This window comes from Halyomorpha halys, unplaced genomic scaffold (assembly GCF_000696795.3).
Source record: "Halyomorpha halys isolate HHAL.00 unplaced genomic scaffold, Hhal_1.1 Scaffold52.1, whole genome shotgun sequence".
NCBI lineage: Eukaryota > Metazoa > Arthropoda > Insecta > Hemiptera > Pentatomidae > Halyomorpha > Halyomorpha halys.
Window position 1 is genome coordinate 1,295,744 of NW_027104988.1, and position 8,704 is coordinate 1,304,447.

At 29.1% G+C, this 8,704-nt stretch overlaps 2 long non-coding RNA genes across 2 annotated transcripts in view; one reads left to right on the forward strand and one right to left on the reverse strand.

Annotated features, from left to right (window-relative positions):
- The window catches only part of LOC136795669 (uncharacterized), an 81,457-nt gene that overhangs the window by 67,900 nt on the left and 4,853 nt on the right, over window positions 1–8,704 (forward strand). The window lies entirely within an intron of this gene.
- LOC136795670 (uncharacterized) overlaps window positions 1–8,704 on the reverse strand; it is a 115,894-nt gene that overhangs the window by 8,837 nt on the left and 98,353 nt on the right. The gene's annotated exons all lie outside the window — the stretch shown is intronic.

Here is an 8,704-nt window from a genome sequence, read left to right on the forward strand (position 1 = left end):
TTTTATCCTCATTGAAATAGTGCGACAGGGCTTTAATGCGGATTTGGTACAAAATCTTCCTCTGAAGTCCCTTCAAATTTGTTTATTTGAAAAAAATCGTTACTAGTCAATAAAAATTGATAAACACAATATGAAAGGGGAAAAAAAACCTTTTTTGGAGTTGATTTTTTCACATTCCCGGTGATAATGATAGTAATGTAGACGTAGTATATATTGTTGGAAAGCTAAACATTTAAGGAAAAATATTATTGAGCAAAGAAAGTCATAAAGTGTAGCGGTGAATAACGGGAAATAGTGTGAACGGTAAAGGATAAATAAAAGATCTGTTTTAGCTGTAGGGGGAAGGGGGGGAGATCGCATTCGCAAGTTTTCCGCTTCGGCAGCCTTAACACATTTTATTACTGCCATAGTTCATAAATAAATAACTTTTAATTCCACTTAACCTATATTTGAGCTTTTTAGTTCACAGGAAAATTTCATGAAATCAATCTTAGAATTATCAATATAAAATTGCGCATTGAATAAACGGTTACGGTTTTTGGCTTTTTTTAAATGCTCTTCAATTTTTTTTAAATCCCTAGCTTGAATTTTGTTTGAGAAATAATTTTTCATTAAATATTAAATAATTTTTTTTTTTTTTTTTTTAAAAAAAAACACATAGCAATGTTATTGCATGTCTTTTTTCCTGATCAGTTCTCTCGGCATGATAATATTCCACATAACCTGGAAAACAGCCATCGGTTTGAGAAAACTACTAAATTTTTTTAAAAAAGTTTTATTCGGAATCGTTCTAGTGTATTGTCCGATGAGTGTTTATATTTTTTTAAATTATAACTTTCTCTTACTTCTGCATTTGAAAAAATTCTTCTATTACTAAAAAAAAAAAAATATTTCTGTTAGATAAAAAGAAATAAAAATTGGATTTAATTTAATTTTAATAATGTCGTAAAAAACTATAACAAATTTCAATTAAATAAACACTTTAATTTCAGTTGACCTTAACATATATTCCACTTAAAATTAAGTTAAAATATATTTGAAATACTATTACAATTATTAATAAATATTTATTTATTTTTTTAAAAAAATAGGAACCAATTGCTTAAAGACCATGTTACGTGGAAATGTCCCTTTATTTTTGGCCTTCATATATAAATTTTCAAATTAATACATTCTCCATCACATCGACATTGATAACAATATTTTTTTGCTATCTTTAAATTAGATATAAAACCTATAATTTTAGCTTTTTAATGACATTGCTTAGAGAGTAGCTCTTACAGGAACAAGGAGTTGACATGTCTACCTGGTTCGAGATGTAACCGATTATAGGACAGTGCGCCTAGAGAAAGTGACGGTTTGTTGAAAGAAGACGGGTTCCATCCGACATATCCTTTAATTTCTCCTTTTCCCTTTCTCAATCCTCAGTTGGATAAGTCGCTTTCTAGGGATCCACACTTTCCCCGGATTTCACGTTATGTCTTCTCAATTAAAACAGACTCCTCAGCAGAGCTGTTTGTACACTCACGATTCTGTAGCAACCATCCAAAATTAGACCCATAGGTCACAAGCCAAGATGTTTGACCACATCGGAATGTTGTGAAATCCATACATTTTGCATAAGAAATCTTTCCAACTTATTAAAGTCTGACAAAATAGCAGATATTGTTATTTAATAGTCTTGTTATGTTGAAATTATATTGTTTTAGCTTAACATTACGATACAGTAGTCTGGTTACACCTACAAGAAAGTGTTATGATGTAAATGAACAACTAAGATTACAAAACAGAAAAAATTTAAATTATATTTCGGCTGATATTAAATACTTTCTCTATGGCCACACAGAACGAGATACAATGAAGGAGAAAATTATAGAAGTACACAGAATGGTAGCATATAAATGATTGAGAGAAAAATAACGTACAGATAAAAAAAATTGAAAATGATGTCTGAAAGAGGTTGAAATAAACATTAAAAATAAATATATAAAGTGCAGTAAAAACTTAACAAAGCAAAATTTTAAAAATATGTATATATGTCTATTTTGTTTCCCTATTTGTTACTATTACTTAACAATCATGAATTTATAATAAATCTGGTCTATTAATTATTGGTTAAAAAATATTAAAGTTAATCTTTTTCGAAATTCTTGATTGGAACCAATTTAAACTCAGTAAAACCACTTGAAACAGGTAATAAGAAATTACTATTTTTCATTAGCTATATTCTCTTTTACTGTGTAATTACTGTTGGGGACGACAGCCTGGTTGTCCAAGGGACGCCCTTGCACTCTGCCCAGATCACGCTGAATTTCCCGGATGTATATTTTGAGCGTGTAAACACTGTGTAGGGTAGGGTGGTCGATCAATGAGGAATATAATACAAAATTAAAATATAAAAAATAAAAAAAAAGTTCTACGGGAAACAAACACTATTTAATAAAAGACGGGTAAAATAAGATGAGAATTATAAATCATCAGTTGAACAAAAACATGAAATATTCTGTAAAACATCAATTGAAATAATGAAAACAAAATGGTAAATTAATCAAAAACAAACATTAACTCTTAAATTGGATACAAACTTAACAATAATAAATTACGAGTCACTTGATGAAATAAACTAATAAAATTTAATGACTATTATTATAAATATGGAATTAAATGAAGCACAGGTAGAAAGTCTTGATATGCAGAGGTGATTGTAGATTAATTATCAGAATCATTAACAGGTGAGTTCACTTGATGAAAATGTTGATGTTGATGAAGACGGTAGACAGATGTAGATTTAATAAAGATAAAGATGATATTAAATTGTTGATAAACTGTAGGTAGAAAATGAAAACTGAGTAATATTATACACTGTGCACAGGTAGATAACAGTTAAGGTTAATTGTCTATCGTCTTCCCTCTCAACAATCCGAAAAGGTTGAAAGTGCCTTAGGTAGCAATCACCTGTGTTTACAATAACTTGTATTAAGTTTAATATTAGTTACATTACACTTATAGGAAATACATTGTACCTAATTTATGGTAGTAAGATGTAAAATTAATGGTAAAATATAGTAATTAAAGGGAGGAAAGTGATTTTGGAATTTATTTTATAAATTTATCAAATTAAGGTAATGGATTGAAGGTGGCCTGAACAAATACCTGGAATACCAACATATTTAAAATATTGTTATTCTGTACCAAATAAAATAAAAATATTAGCTATATTTTACGTGTCAATTAAATCAGATTTATAATTAATTTGTATTATATAAACTTCAGCGTTATTTTCAATCAAACGTGATTCATGAATTTAAATTAATTAAATGGCTTATTTTAAATATTTTTGAGTTGAAGCTCAAATTATTTTGATAACTTAAAAGTATGTTCTGATTAACACCTTCCTTTAATCAAAGAAACAAAAACCAACTAACTGGATGGTTTTGAAGAAGGAACATTATATAAAATAAATATAATCTAAATATTGCATATAATTATTCATTGGACATATACTTGAACTAATGGTCCAAACAATAATTGTTGATCGATCATTAACAAACTTTTACCGTTTTATTTTGTTTGGATTATTTCGAATATCCACAATGTAGCTCAAATTACTTGCCTATATTGTTTTCACATTCTAAATAATAAGCAATGAAAAAGTTAGTGAAGTTCCTAAAACTAAACAGTTTCGAAGAAGGAACGCTATACCCCGCAAACCAAACACACAAATCACGAAATTTGCATCAATTACTACGTTTAACCTACGGGCGAGGAATTCATGAAAAGATGTCATTTAAAGTTCATCGACCTTTTTGGTCTTTTTAACTCTCACTTCATTATTTTATCAACACCATAAATCCCATAACTTGGTATAAATACGGTGGCTAATAACATTAATTTAATTTATAATTTTATTTTAAATTGGTATTCACCAATGAAGCGGCGAGAGGGATGCGCTGGGATCTTTTGAGCTCTGCTCTACCCCTTACACGTGGGGGATAGAGTGGGCTCAGGGATTCTCAGGTCGACTGGGTAAATATTGTATATAAGAGTGTAAATGTGACTAGAGATTATATTATTTTATCATTATGTTATTATTTTTTTTCATACACATAGTTTGATTATGTTCATTTTGTTTATCCTTCTGTTTGTATATATTTTAAGAGAGATTTTTTTTTTATTCATTTATTTATTTGTATTCTTATTTTATTTTATTTTAGTATGAATGTGATCTTTTATCACTATTACCTATTGCCCACAACAGTGTGGCAGATTGTAATATCTATCAATAAATAAAAAGTATTCAAGATATTCAATCATTTTTTTTTTTAAATTTCCATCGTTTCATGGAAATAACTTATATTTTAAAATTTTACATCAACTTATTATAAAATAAATATGTTATAAATATTTCTTCCAGAAGATTAATATCATAAAATAAAAACAAATTATTTATTTTTACTTACTAAATAGGAATAGACATTCAGATGTATTTTTTAGTTCATAAAATCTGAATTAAATAATAAACAACTTAATTAAACTAGTATACTTTGAAATACCCACTCTGGGATTAATTGGTCCTCAGTGGTGGACTTGAGCTATGAAAAAATGAATAAATAAAATAAATAAACAAACTAGCATGTAAAATTTAAAAAAAAAAAATTATTTTCAGAAATAAATGAAGCTAAGTTAAAAAAAAGTCAGTAAATTTATTGAAAAATAAAGATTTCACGAAGTCTGTGGATGACTGCATTACTATCCAGTCGGAGAAAAATGAAGTAGAAGATGCCAGGTGAAAAAATTATGATTCAATGTGTATTAGTTATTGTTAATATTAATTACGGTTTTGAGCATAACTAACAAATAAAACCTTGTGATTATACTTCTACGATTAGGTAGTTGGAAGCATAATTACAATGACTTATTCTATTTGGTGTACGATTATTCATCATTGTAAAATAACATTTAGTAATTTTAAAGTTTAACCTTTTTTAATAATAAAACAAAAAAAAATAATCTTCGTTGATGCTTCCATACAAATATGTTTCTAATTAAAACGTTTTACAGTTACATTTGTTCGAAATAGTTATTCGTCCCTCATTTTACTAAAATAACATTTTTTATCATGTATGTAGTAACTAGTATACTGGAACTTATTTTATTAAAAAGTATTTAATTACACAAGCAATCTTCGAAAAAGAGATAGAATCGAGACACAGCAAATAATTATTTATTCAACATATACTTGGAATAATTGTTGATATATACTTCAACCTAAATGAGGAGAAAATATTTTTGTAGTATTTAGATGACTTTTTAACGATTGCATTTTTCATGTTACATCTCTCAGTTCGAAGCTGTTCCAATCTCTAAGGAACTAGATGAGGATGCAGAAGAGGTGAAATTCATGTTCTTACATTCCGATTCCGGTATATTTGCCATGAAGACAAAGTAAATGACAAATCACGTAATGATCAGATACCATTTTAGTTTTTTATCTAACGACAAGACTTACCAATACCATAACAGCTTACGAAGGGTCAATTTCTTTCCCACAAGTATACCAAAGGAGCTTATCAGGTAAGTTTAAAGTAAAATCCTTTTAATGGTGCAGTTATTCAAATAAAAACAAAACCTTATGGTTTCGAATATCCTAATCTACAATGAACTACTCAGATGGAGAATCAGAAAAACTAAGAGCTGAAAAGGTTTTCAGTGAGACACAGCGTTAACAAAAAGCTATTCAAATGTAAATTCGTCGATGAAGAAACTATGTGTTGACGTACTCAAGGTCTGGATACTTTAAATGGACAGGCAGGAAATACGTCAATATTGACCACAATATATTTGTAGAGCACGTTCTTAGAGAAGTATTCTCGGCAGTATAAAATATTCCGTATTATATTATTCTTTAAGTTTATATTTTCTAAAATAATAACTTTATTTTATTGATTTATTTAATGTAATTTACAACTGTACAAAAATAATAAATACTATAAGTAAATATGTGGTATATTTCATATACACTTGAAAATCTTAGGAAGAAACCACCCATTGGTGGTACTTCAAACATTAATTTAAATTAGAAGGTCCCGTGGCCAACTTCTTTTCAGACGTCTCGGAGCATTATCCGGGATTGTTAAGGATAAAAGATTAAGAATTAATGGGTTAGGATGGTTCAGGAGTTTGGAATGAAAATACGCATATCTGTTTTGGGCCAAATCTGCAACGAATGGGATGTTAAGGTCTTTGTGAATGAGTTTATTTGTGACGTAATAAGGAGTATCAAGGATTTTGGATTGTAAGGATTGGATGCGGGAGGAATTTGATGGTTTTGTGGAGCCCTAGAGCTCAATTCCATATGTCCAAATTGGTCTGATTATCGTAGTGTATACTAATTTTTTGTAGTGAATGGGAACTTTAGAGCGTTTGTCAAGTAAGTGTTGTAGCTATCGGAATCTACGAGCAGTTTCTTGTCGTTTCAGTCTTGGGTGTGGATTCCAAGTAAGTCTCTTGTTAAGATGGAGTCCTAAGTATCGAATCTGTTCAACAGGCGTTCGTGGAGTATTTAGAAAGGATACTGTAGGACAGGAGAGTAGAGGTTTACGACGAAGAGTAAATGTGATCGGATGGGATTTGTCTGGATTTATTTTGATTCTCCAGTTTTGACACCATTCATTAATAGATGTTATGTGTGTCTGTAAAATAATAACTTTGTGACTGAAATATTTTTCATGTTTTTTTTTTTTTTTTTTTTTTTTTTTTTTTTTTTTTTTTTTTTTTTAAATTTTTGTTTTGGTTATTTTTCATTTCTTTCTCTTCAGTTATATTGTCATAAAAGCTTTCATTTTAACTTTAAAATAAAAAAAAAAATATTAAATAGTAAAAACTTAAAACTCAGAAATTTCGGTTCCACCATATGAATTTAAAAAAATGTATTAATAATATTTTAATAGAGCTACTTCATATCAATTAATGAGGAAGTAAATTTTAAATTAAATTACTAATTCATCCATATAAAATTATTACAGTTTAAAGGATCAGACATAGACTGAGATAAAGAGGAAAACATGTTATTACGAGATAAATGTTAAGAATACAATGTACCTTTTATCTATTTCTAGATCTGGCCTACTTTATTTAAATATTATTAATTTTTCATGACAACAATAAATAAAAAATGAGGTTTAGAGAGTGATACTATATACGAAACCTCAGTGTGGATCTGATTGAATTAAACCTGAAGAAGGTTTGATGACTGTTTATAAATTCTCTTTTTATTAACAGTGAACACGCAAAAAAGAGAGAGATGGACAGATAAGATGAAAACATAATAAATAATATCAATAATAATCGCATTAATTAAATAATTATGATAAGAAAAAAGAGAAAAGAATGATCGAGATTCAGAAGATGCAAGTGCTTCTCTTTTAAACGAAACACGGGAAATAAGAAGATAAATTATATATCTTAAAAAAATTCAACAATTTTCCACACTATCGAAAATCTTAACGTATGGAAGGGGGTCCGGTTATTGATCAGTCGTTAGCAAAGTCACGAACGTCTTGATATATCTTTAAGGGAGCAGTAGTAAGTGTAATTCCACTATTTGCTACACCATGTCCTCATTAAGTTAACCTCGTTGATAATTGATTTAACTTTCCTCCCCTCCACATCTCAGAAGAGAGACCTCTAGGCGATAACCAGTAGCGGAAGAAGAAGGCCCACGCCACTGTGCCAAGGACTGACACAGATCCGGAGGATGGAAGTGGATATCTAGGTCACCGGCTCCAATGGGATCACCTTGGCCAGGGCAGGGTCACTGCAGCCTATCTCATCTCTAGGGCACTATCTTCACTTGCTCAATGCTTTATCTTCTATATAAGTTACTTAATGTACTACTTGATAAATGAAATAACAATGAATAATTATAAAAATAAACATTTAATTAAATTATTCGAGTAATTCATCAGCTAACATAATCCCAAAAGTAAGTTAACTTGTTTCTAAGGTATAAGATGAATTTCAAAATCAGCTACAAAGATAGCAACAATAATATATATGTCTCAACCAGCCTAGAGGTTTTCTGTATTCCACTGAAAGCAAAAAAAAAAAAAAGGTTGGAGCAGACTGCAGATCGTAGAGGACTTTTGAGGTAGCATTGAGAAACAGATAAAAAATCTTTTAGTGAAAACAATTAAGGTAAACCTAACTTGCAGTACTATTACGAAGCAGCCCTCAAGATCTAATATTAGATTTGACTGACACTCAGCATTTTTTCAAGAGTTTTGAGAATTTCAACATGAAACGTGGTAGGTCTTAGTTATTATTACTAAAATTAATGTTTCTTTAAGTGGTGAAGTTTACTCTACAACATTTTCCAATTCCAGTACACTCAACTCTGTAATTTATGATGGTAAGCGATATTTTCAATGAAGGAATCTAAAAGAAATCTAATTTTTCCGGCTCGCCAGACCTAAAGTATCCAATCCGGATGTTGAAATACCCTGACTTATTAATTGAATCATTACTCACGTCTATAGTATGTTTATTTTCATGAAAACAGTAGTATTAACATTTATGTAATAATTATTAAAGATGAAAAGTGGAATTTATGTAAATAGAACTTCAGTTTTTTATTTTTTTCAACTATGAATCCAATATCTATATTTCACCCTATGATTTACATCAATACAATCTATTTACAATA